Genomic DNA, 12,283 nt, shown 5'->3' on the forward strand with positions numbered 1-12,283 from the left:
AACAGACTGCAGACCCTGCATCCGCTCCATGGCTGCGAGCTGTATTTTATCTTCAAAAACTGGAAGAAATGTGCAATGGAATTCTGAGCAGCGGCGGCGGCGGATACAATGTCCCTTGTAGGGTAGAGGGCTAGGAATGAAGAGTAGGTAGGAGAAGACGCCTGTAGTAATTGGAAGGGGGGAGGAGGGGAGCGCGGCTGCATAATGTCTGGGGGCGAGAGATGATAAGGAGGAAAAACCATCCATTTATTAAGATAAAGGTTTACAATAAGCCGATTCTGACATTAACTCCGCAAAGATGGAGAAGTGATGGCGCTCGTGATATAGAGGAAATGTAAACGCTATTCACCACCGCAAATTATCTGCGTTTTGCCATGAAATTGTAGATAAAACTTGAGTTATCTGAAAGTGCAACAATGATCCTAATCTGTTTCCGTAAAGAGGACCTGTTCCCCCCCCCCCCCCTGTGCCGGGATGACAGGCTCCCGACACCCAACTAGATCCCCTAATACAGACCTCATTTGGCCGAGACCCGCACCCAGAGACGGTCCCGGGACGGAGATATCCCGGTCAGAAGCCGGCGTGCGCTCTGTGGAGATAGGTCCGGCGTCCATAGAGAATAAATAGAGCCGGACTCATCTTTGCGCCGGCTTCTGACCGGGGTATCTCTGTCCCAGGACCAGCTCCGGGAGCGGGACTCTGCCAGATGAGGTCTGTATAAGGGAATCTACCTGGGGGTCGGGAGCCTGTCACCCTGGCACGGGGGGTGACAGGTTTCCTTTAAGTTCTGTAATTGTTTTTTATAAAACATTGAAACATGTTACTACTATAGGGGACATCAAGACTCTTAGTGACTCCAGCAGGACGTGCGCCAAAAAATTGACACCTGATCAAGGTAAATGAGGCAAATGAGGAGGCCACGCCTTCTCTCTGTTTTGTCACGCCGCCCCTGCTCATCTATCAGGCGAGCGGGAGTTATGGTTGGTGTACGCCTCGAGTGCATCATTAAAGCGACTCTGTACTCACAATCTGCCAACCCCCCCCCCCCCCCCCCCCCGAACTGCTTGTACCTTCGGATACCTGCTTTTAATCCAAGATCTATCCCTATGGTCTGTTCGGCAGCTATTGTCCTAAAAAATAACTTTTATACTGGCAGCCCCGTGCCCTATGGGCATGGCCTAGATTGTGTATGCATTAGGCTGGCACAACTTTTCTGTCCCTCCTCCCCGCCCTCCTCATCATTAGGAATACTCCAGGCAGATTGTCTCCTATTCCTCACCTGTGTCAGCCCAGCACATGGGCTGTATTAAGGCACCTGTGCGATGTTCAGCATTGAGAAAATGTTCCAGTGGCATTCCTAATAATAAAGAGCGTGGGAAGGAGGGGCGGAGGGGTGGTGCAAAGTTAGGGCACAGATACTCCCGTTTGGCATGAGCTGCAAGTTTAAAAGTTGTTTTTTAGGACAATAACTGCATCACCTGCCAAATGGACCGCAGGACAGATCTTTACGCTGCTACAGGTACAAGTGGTTTGGGGTGTCAGATTGTGGGTACAGAGTCACTTTAATAAATCTGCCCTTATGTGTTATCAGGTGAAATAGCTATCCTCCCCACTGTCCAGCAGCTGTTCCTGAGCTACATCCTGTATTATACTCCAGAGCTGCACTCACTATTCTGCTGGTGGGGTCACTGTGTGCATACATTACATTACTTATCCTGTACTGATCTTGAGTTACATCCTGTATTATACTCCAGAGCGGCACTCACTATTCTTCTGGTGGGGTCACTGTGTACATACATTACATTACTTATCCTGTACTGATCCTGAGTTACATCCTGTATTATACTCCAGAGCTGCACTCACTATTCTGCTGGTGGGGTCACTGTGTACATACATTACATTACTTATCCTGTACTGATCCTGAGTTATATCCTGTATTATACTCCAGAGCTGCACTCACTATTCTGCTGGTGGGGGTCACTGTGTACATACATTACATTACTTATCCTGTACTGATCTTGAGTTACATCCTATATTATACTCCAGAGCTGCACTCACTATTCTTCTGGTGGGGTCACTGTGCACATACATTACATTACTTATCTTGTACTGATCCTGAGTTACATCCTGTATTATACTCCAGAGCTGCACTCACTATTCTGAGTACAGTACAGTTTAAGGTATAAAGACACCAATTTCCATAATGCAGTCTACAAAGAAAACTCAGTTCAGACACTGAACAAGCAGGGAATCATCGGCAAGAACCTCCAGGTAATATGATCAACGTTCACCGTTGTCATGATTTATTGGGACCTTATACCATGTAATGAATAATTATTCGCCCCTATTGCCTGCCAAGACGCTGCAGAATGATCACATGACTGATGATAATGTGTCCGCATAATATTAGAAACACAAGAAGGAAACAAATAAAGTTTTACAGCCCCTTTAAGGCTGTGTTCACATCTGCACTGGAGCCTTTCTCTCAGATGCTGAACCATCACCTCAGCAGAACCCGACAGACCACAGAACAAGCCAGAGAGATCTGCGGGGCACCGCTGGTGTTTGTCGTGTGACAGATCCAGCAGAGCATTGTAGTTTCTGCCATAACCGGAAGCCGCAACACAGATGTGCACAGAGTTTAACCCTGTCTTATGATGTAGTCATAATAATTCTAAAAGAGAAGACAAAGATATAAAACATTGGGTGGGGGGTGAGCACTGAAACCCCCACTGATCACTACATAGGGACAGGAGAAGCACTCGGCTATGCGCTTCTCTCTCTGTCTCTCCTCTCACTGCAGGAGACAGATTCTATAGAAAATCTGTCATCCCCTGCTACTGCCCATACTCTTCTGTGTACGGGCAGTAGCAGACTATTCCTGTGCTGCCCATTATTAAATAGGGTTATATGATGATGTACCCGGTGCTCTCTGTTTCTAACATCGGGTATGGCATCAGGTAAAACTATTTCGAGGCAGAGAACAGCAGGTACAGCGTCAGGAAAACCTATTTAGAGATAGACAAAGAGCACCAGGAACCGAAGACAGGGCTCTACCACCCTCTGCTACTGCCTGTGCTCAGCTGTGTACAGACAGTAGCAGACTGCTCCTGGTGCTGGATTATCTGATGCTGGACCTGATACTCTTTGCTAGACATGAGTGGAACTAGAGCATGCTTAAGTTTATTCATTTGGCATTTTAATACCCATGGCTGAAGAAGTTGGATGCAGCCCTAGGGGGGAGTCCATAAAAACATGAATACAGTCATAGGCTTTATCCGTTTTCCCCAGACTCCCTAGGGTTGCATCCATCTTCTCCAACCACCTGTATTCAAATGCCAAAGGATCAGAATTGAGCATGGTCGAGTTGTGCTGTTCTCTCCTCTCAGCCTATAGTATCAGATATGGCATCAGATAATGCTATTTAGTTAAATAGACTACCGGAAGTAGTGAGGAACGGTGCAGCTCTTCTACTGCCTGTAGAAGCATAGCATAGCAATGGCATCTTAGGAGCAGAGATGGGGGAGGCACCTGTTTAAAGTAATACTGTCACTCTATGTTCTCTACTCTATGTTCTCCGCACCATCCACAACCTTAGATGCTGCACATTTGATATATACCTGTATAAAACTTGTCTGCCTCTTCTTTCTGCTCTAAAATCGCTTCATTTCATCGACGGACACTGTCAACAAGGCGGGGCCTCATGACAGTTGGGCCCTTTTCCCCAGCCAGGAGATGGGGCCCAACTGCCGAGAAGCCCCACCCAGTTGACACTTGGCATGGCAGTGGTGGTTTCTGTGTGTAAGTCTGGTACAACTTTCGAGTAAGTCACAGCTGGCGGTGAATAGTAAAGGAAAATGGAGGCAGTGCCCGTCGGCCTTCCGACGGCTGGCACAACCCCGAAGAAGATTTTCTGTTTTTTCAAGGTTATACTTTAATAAAGCTGTGGCCGACCCCGTCCACTTAAGTTGGAACTGTTGTCCGTGCAGTTATTTCAGGAGTTCAGCACCATCACGCGGTAAGGGGTATCCTAGCAGTCTAGGAAAATTCATTCAAATTGTGTAAATTAGGGAAAAAAAGTCTGACCATTACATTTTGAAATGATGCACAATAAAAATTACTAAACTAAATGTGGCCATAAAGACCAAAAAGACCTCTGTCTCTAAGCGGTTAACATACCTAGTACGGCCCGTGGTGTGGCACCTGATATCTTGCAGATGTCGACGTGGTAGAGCGGAGTTTTATATACAGACACGCCTGAGCAGAGGCCGGATTATGTTAGAGGATATACAGTTTGGTTACCTGTGCCAAGCCGTACAAAGCGTCGCAGAGATACCAAGGCCCGATGTGTATAAAATGGACAAAATGGGGGGGGGGGGTGAACGAATCTGCAAATATACAGACAGCGCTCCCCTGGGCGCCTCTGCAAACACCGCCGCAGAATACTTCCACTATTTTCTTAAAGGAAAGTTATAAATGGGGCCTTTATTCCTCCAGCACAAATCCATGTCGAGCTGTTGTTTCTGTTATATACGCACTGCTGGATTGTTCTTCTATTGGAGGCGCCCGTAAGAAATGCCGCCTGTGCCTCCCATACCATGTCATACGCGTCTAGAGACGACTGGTGTATATACAGGAGTGACTGACAGCTCTGATCTTACAGTCTTATATAAGCAGATGAGTGCATTGTAAAACCTGAGCTCACAAACCTACCCGACATGTCTAAGGGTCAAGTCTCGTGAGACAGATGTTGGTTCTAGGAGGTCACCGACATCACGATGACACTTCCATCCTGGGTGAATCTGCCCTTAGGTTCTCATTACATCCATATCACAGTTTCAGGTTCTAACGGAATCCATTATCGCTGCATTCATTATACAACATACTCCTTACCGCCATGTGATGATGTTGTTAAAGGGGTTTTCCATTAATAACATCTATGGTATTTCCATAGGATATGAAATGTTCATGACTTCATGACTTCCCAGAACTCCCAGTGGAGCATGAATGGCCTATACCTTTACATACGTACATCTTTATGGCACTCTCTTCAAGGAATGACATTACCCCTTTGGTCCTATGATGATAGGCGGCTCTGCAGCCAACCAGCATCCTGCTTTGTACTGCTGAGGAGCAATAACCCTGTATCAGCTCTCTACAAATTGGTAACATGTTCTAAGGGCCCTATTCCACCAGACGATTATCGTTCAGATTATCGTTAAATCGTTCGAATCTAAACGATAATCGTTCGGTTGAAATGCAGTTAGCGATTAACGACCGAACGAGAAATCGTTGATCGCTTTATAAGACCTGGACCTATTTTTATCGTTGCTCGTTCGCAAATCGTTCGCATTGAATAAGACATCGTTCAGTCGTTCGCAATAGATACGAACACAATAGCGAATAAATAGCAAAGAAAAACAATCGCAATTACGATCATAAGTACCGATTATCATTCCATGGAAATGAGTGAACGTTTTCAGGTCTTTCGCAATAGCGGTCGTTTGAGATTGTTAATTGTTACCGATTATGCAAACGATAATCGTCCGGTGGAATAGGGCCCTAATGCCCCTATTCCACAGGTCGTTTAGAGGAGCAAACGAGCGCTCTCAGCGCTCGTTTGCTCCTCGTTCCCCGCTCGCTGCCGCCGCTGATCGTTGCACTCTATTCCACCGGACGATTATCGTCCGTAGCGGCCGAATACGAACGATAATCGTTCCGTGGAATAGGGCCTTAAGGCTTCTTAAATGAGTTTACAACTGACTTGAAGGGAAAGTTACCTCTAAACGGTGGCACCAGTCCAGAGAGCTGCCATGCACAAGCCTATTCCCAGAATTCCAAGAACTCCCAGTACTTTCTTGGGTTACTGTGAGCGCCATCCTTGTACTGTGGTAACTCTAATCTATGGCATCACTGTGAATATTACACTTGTCCATTAGGGAGAGTGAAATATTTTTGAAACTTTCCTTACTTTGCACTTCCTGCTGAAGGTGCTCAAGGCCACGAATAAAGTTTTGCCATGGCGCCCCTGTCCGGAACCTTCTATTCCCCGGCATTGTCCTCAGCAGCTCAAGGCCCTTGTTGCTTTGAATAATTACAATTACTGGGGTTTCCCTTTAAGAATCACTTAAAGTGAAAGCTGCAAAACCTCATACAATGAGGATTTATATTAAGCAATGAGTGTAAGAAAGTAAACTCTCCAGAACCCCATCTCATGGACTGACCCAAAGGAGAGGAAAACAATCTGTACAGAAGGATTTTTTGTTGCAATTCCAGAAATAACTGCGTCCTCTCTGGGAATATTTGTTCGTTCTCATCTCTTTCTCTTCCACACAGGAAATTGATGTAATGAGTTTCCAGTATGGTGAATGCACGACCTAGACAATCCCTTCAGCTCCACAACTTCTCACCATAGAGTCTTATCCAGCAGGTTAAAGGGGGAATCCGGGCACATTCTGACAAGTGGCAAGGAGAGAAGCACCTGCACGGCAAGTATTGTGCATGAGTATAGAACAGGAACCGAACATAATACAGCCATGTATCAGCACTCGTACATAATACAGCCGTGTATCAGCACCCGTACATAATACAGCCGTGTATCAGCACCCGTACATAATACAGCCGTGTATCAGCACCCGTACATAATACAGCCGTGTATCAGCACCAGTACATAATACAGCCATGTCTCAGCACCCGTACATAATACAGCCGTGTATCAGCACCCGTACATAATACAGCCATGTATCAGCACCAGTACATAATACAGCCATGTATCAGCACCCCTACATAATACAGCCATGTATCAGCACCTGTACATAATACAGCCATGTCTCAGCACCCGTACATAATACAGATTTTAGGAATGTTTCATAGAAGAGAAGACGTTATATTAGAAAATTGCTAAAAACCACCTCTACAAGTCTCTCTACATTACCAAACAGATTCAGAGCTCTATGGTTTCTTCACTGCTAGAGGCCCAATTTGCTTCTTTAAGGGGTATTCCAGTCTTAACTATATTAAAGGATTAGAGATGAGCGAACCTGGAGCATGCTCGAGTCGATCCGAACCCGAACGATCGGCATTTGATTAGCGGTGGCTGCTGAACTTGGATAAAGCCCTAAGGCTATGTGGAAAACATGGATACAGCCAATGACTGTATCCATGTTTTCCAGACAACCTTAGAGCTGTATCCAAGTTCAGCAGCCCCAGCTAATCAAATACCGATTGTTCGGGTTCGGATGGACTCGAACCCGAACCCGGTTCGCTCAGCTCTATAAAGGATAAATCTATCCAACTGGCTGCAGGAATGGGCAGGGGGTAATATAATAATGAAGGTCTACTTACCTGTCTCCATGCCCCTGCAACACCACATTACCGCTCCTGGTACCCCGCCGGGCTCCTGGATCTCCTGCTGCTGGAACGCCACCACCTGGCCAATGGATTGCCTGCTCAGCCAATCAGTGACTTGACAGGCCACTGCTGCAGTCACTGACTGGCTGAGAGGGCAATCCATCACCTGGCTAAGGTATTTCCTGATCCTGATCCAGGTGATGGATCCCCTTTCAGCCAGAACAGGACAGGTAAGGTATGTATATATACTTAAGTATGAATATTATGTTACACCCCCCCCCCCCCCCGTCTACTGCCATTTTGGTCGGAGTTCCCCTTTATGGCTGATAGCTGTTCTGCACCACATGTAAAAAGAAAGGATGGTGGATGATGGGGGGATGTTTTCTGCTTCTATAAGAAAATGTTTCCTACGGTCTTATACACACGAAATGTGGTGGTCAAGGGACACATGATTTTGCTGGTAAATCATGCAACGATTGGCCAGATCGATCAGGGCGCGGTTTATCTGCATGCAGCAACTGCAACATTAGGGTGTAACCTATCGGTTTTAGTAAGACGCATAATGTTCTTCCAGATTCCTTCTTCTCCGACCAAGCATGCGACAAAAATTTCTGTCTTGTAATAACAAAAATACAAAATTGCGCACTGCTGACAACCCACACTTTACAGCCCGCAACCTAACAGCTGCTGATAGGGGTCAAAAAGCTTCAAAAGGATGTCGGCTAATTAGTGGCAAATACGCGGCGGCACAATTCATTACCCGTGACCCCATGAATGGAGCAATTTGCTCAGACGAAGGCATTTATCTCACTAATAAATTGCAAAAGAGCAATCGAGCAGCAAGAAGATTTATCCCTCCGCAGAAAGAAAATACACAAACCCCCTCCTACTACTTGTGCTCCTTACATCATGGTCTGATGTTCTTTAAGGATCTCAAGCCTGAAGCTTAGTGTCATAAGATGTCAAGAAATCTAAACATGTTCCTAAGAATCATGTTCAAGTAAAGGGGTTGCCTGGTTTAGGAAGCCACATTCTGGAGGACCCAGACATGTAATGCCTCTTTTCCCCTTTGGGGGCAGTGCAGGAGAAAATAAATCTACTGTGGTACAAAAAAAAAATTCCTACAGAAAGGTTTAATTAAAGCAGACACACTCTTTAATTCTTTAGAGTAATTCTGGGCAAATCTAGACTTTTGTAAATTACCCACCCCTAGAGTTTAATTTCACAGAATGACGCCGTGTTGGTGACCCTCTGCTGCCCTCTTACAACTTGGCACTGAAACTTGGCTATGACATGAGCCCCTGTCAGGAGTCACCAGGAAGTTTGTCAAAGGCCACATTTACACATCTGTAGTGCAGCCCATGACCGCGGACCCGCAACCGCGGCCCGCACTACGAATGTACATCTGTAGTGCTCCGTGCTTCACGGAGCACTACATTGCCGCTTGATTACCATAGCGATCCGTGCCGCATTACAACATGTCCTTTTTTTGTGGCACAGATTGGGGTACGGACATGTAAACGGGGCCAGTGAATACAATTGGTTCTATGTTCTGTCCGCAATTGCGTACAGAACAACGAATGTGTGAATGTAGCCTAAGAATCATTAACACCTGCAAAGCAGCTGTCAGGCATGCTGAGATTTGTAGTGTGCAATAGATAGAAAGCTATAGGTTGCAGTCCTGGACTACTGTTCTGTGCAGAACTCAGGTGGCTCCAACAGCACTGTTCAGCTTTTATGGCTGCATAAAGCTTAAATGGGCACTGTCACAAAAAAAAAAAAAAAAAAAAAAAGAGCATGTTGTAGGTGTTCAGACCCCCACCAGACAAAACTGGGAGAAGCACTCAGCTGAGCACTTCATTCCCCCCCTTGTTGCCTTTCCTTTCTCACTACCAGTCTATGGAGACCATCTCCCACAGCAAGGCAGATATCACAGTGAACTGGAGAGAGAAGTGCTTAGCCACCCTCTTCTCCCAGCTCTAACACTCTATTGATGGTTTGATCACTCAGACTGGACCGATTACAACTTTTACATGTTTCTAGGACATGTAAAAAGTTTTTCTTTTTTAAAGTCACAGGGACGATTTAAAGGAATATTCTAAGACTTTAATATTGATGGTTTATGCCATAGATAGGTTATCAATATCAGATCGGTGAGCATCCAACTTCCAACACTCCCAACTGATTAAGTGCTGCTACCTTTTTATTATTATTTTCCGGGAACAGCGCCATGCACTTTGTAGAGGCTGTACCTGGTACTGCAGCTCAGTCCAATGCTAGGGAATCTACCTCTTAGGCCTTATTCACACGTCCCGTAATTTACGGATCCGTAAATTACGGGACGTGTAAATAAGGCCTTACACTTTTCATATCAAACCCTCATAGTTATCAAGGGAACCTGAGGATTAAAAACCTGTTCTGGCCCTGTGCATGGCTTGTTATATCATATTATCAAACTTTTGCAATGAAAGTGCTTAATAATGGCAGAGCCCTTTAAGACGTCAGTCTTGATAAGAGTTCCCTTTAAGAAGATCTCTGGGTGGGCACGACGCCTCCACCCCGGGAGAGTTCACCAGCAGCCTGGGGGCTTGTGCCAGGCTGCCAGCGATAACATACGGGCCGCCATGTGATACTGACAGCTGAGCAACCGGACCTGGGTTAATCAGGTGTCACGGCCGTCAACTTCAAAGAGATTCGGCAAACGTCGAGATAAAAAAGCAGCGATGGCTGCCAGGATGAGAAGTAAGATCTAATAATAGCGAATGATTTTCTTAATGCTCCCAAATCCTGTTTATCTGGACCTCTCACTTCTCCTTAGTGTCCAGACACAGGAATAACAGGGCCGATAAGGCCTCCATATTAATAGCCTCTTATTTTTCCCTCCGAGGCTTTGTTGTCATTGTGACACGGATCCTTCCAGAACGGCTGATATAAATACAGGCTGCACGCTGCAGAAAATAACAGGATCCCAGCCAGCAGAGACGCAATTCAATTTCTGCAGGATGTCACGCAGAATATCTGCTGGATTTGATGGGTGCAGAATTGCCCGGAGCCTGGAATGACAGTTTCATCGAAGAAAGAAGAAAAATTTAATTTCACCACATTTTTTTTTTTTTGCAGTTCACATCCAGCCATAATTCAATAGGCTGCAGATTAAAGCTGGCCGTGCACTGCAGATCGCTGTCACCGCAACCGCATCAGTCCTGATGCCTCTATATACGTGCAGCAATGGATTCATTAATGGAGACAAGGAAGGAAGCTGCAGAATTGTGTGGCTGCAAACCATACAACTTCACTTAGCCTTAGGTTATATTCACTCTATGTAAGTTCCGCAGAAATCACGGCCGTTGTAACTTACATAGTGCTGCATGCTGAGGGAATCCCGCCGGAGTATATACACATAGTACACACTCCGGCCGTTATCCCTAGCCGCGCTGTAAAAAATTGACGTCAGAAAACCCTGTCAGTGCACACTAGTGTGCTGTGGGGACTTCTGATTCGGACGCACACTGATGCGCCCGCATCAGAACTCACCGGCGCTAAAGATCATCCGCCAGTACTGCAGTACCGGCCGGGATGATCTTTTTTGAGACTGGCCGTTCTGCGACCTGGCCAGGACGGCCAGTCTCATACTACATGTGACCATAGCCATAGAATACGATCCCTATACTGTCTGCAATTGCTGATAGTATCAAACTCATAGAAACACTGAAGATTGTCGGCAGAAAAAGACCATTGGGTCCATCTAGTCTGCCCTTTTAGTATTTCCCTTCTTATGATCTTAGGATAGATACATGTTTATCCCAGGCAGGTTTACATTCTGTTATTGAAGATTTACCTACCACATCTGCTGGAAGTTTGTTCAAGTATCTACTACTCTTTCAGTAAAATTATATTTTCTCAGGTTTCTTCTGATCTTTCCCCCAGATAACCTCTCACTGTCTCCTCTTGTTCTTAAGTTCAGTCTTTTTCGAAAAACAATTCCCTCCTGAACCTTATTTGGTCCTTTTAAAAACTTAAAGCGTAACTGTCATGTTTTTTTTTATTGCAGAAATCAGTAGTATAAGCGATTTTAAGAAACTCTGTAATAGGTTTCATCAGCCAAAAAAGCCTCTTTCTGTACTCAAGAAGCAATCTCCCAGCCTCCCCCCCTGACTTCTTATCTGTGCATTATCAGGCAAACACAAGACGGGCTCTGCTCTCTCCATTGTAAGCCTATGAAGGGGGGAGGGGCTGAGGGAGATGAGGGAGCAGGAAGAGGTGACATGAAGGTCAGCTGTTTGTAGACTCTCTGGGCACCTAAAACGCTAAATTCAGGTGTCAGAAAGGTCAGTGCTTATCTATGAACTTACTGAGAGATGATTGCAGGGTGTTGTGCTGTGCAGGACTGCTCTGTGCTCAGTCACTCCTAACAGCCCCTCCCCTCTCCATAGCCACATAATGGAGACAGAAATCCTGCTTCATCTGATGTGAGGGGGGAGGCTGGGAGATTGCTTTTTCACTTCAGAAGGAAACTCTTTTAGTACATAAAACCTATTACAGAGTTTCTTAAAATCGCTTGTACTGTTGATATTTAATGTTTTCAGAAAAATTACCCTGAAATGACAGTTATGCTTTAAAGGAAATCTTTAGAGGGAGGTGCCCAGGTGCTGACAGATTCCCTTTAAAGGTTTCGATCATGTCCTCCCTTTCTCTTCTTTCCTCCAAACTATACAGATTCAAATCCTTAAGTTTTTCCTGATATGTTTTATACTTGACACCCTCAACCATTTTTGTATCTCGTCTTTGGACCCGTTCTATTTTATCAATATCCCTATCCAATATCCAGTCTATGGTCAAAGCACACGAGGGTGAATGGCGTGGTCTGTGCAGCTGCCTGGGGGTCCGGACTGTAAGCTCTATAGACTTCAGATCCCTACACAAGTACAGAGTC

General features: G+C 45.6%; 1 protein-coding gene across 4 annotated transcripts in view; it reads right to left on the minus strand.

Annotated features, from left to right (window-relative positions):
- KANK4 (KN motif and ankyrin repeat domains 4) overlaps positions 1–12,283 on the minus strand; it is a 106,095-nt gene that overhangs the window by 54,967 nt on the left and 38,845 nt on the right. The window contains exon 1 of one of the 4 annotated variants that reach the window (XM_069981347.1): positions 3,621–3,678. The exons of the other annotated variants lie outside the window; for them this stretch is intronic. The gene's annotated coding sequence lies outside the window, so the exon portion shown is untranslated. Of the gene's footprint in view, positions 1–3,620; positions 3,679–12,283 lie in introns of those variants that run through there. 4 annotated transcript variants of the gene reach the window in all.

Source organism: Dendropsophus ebraccatus, chromosome 8, assembly GCF_027789765.1.
Source record: "Dendropsophus ebraccatus isolate aDenEbr1 chromosome 8, aDenEbr1.pat, whole genome shotgun sequence".
NCBI lineage: Eukaryota > Metazoa > Chordata > Amphibia > Anura > Hylidae > Dendropsophus > Dendropsophus ebraccatus.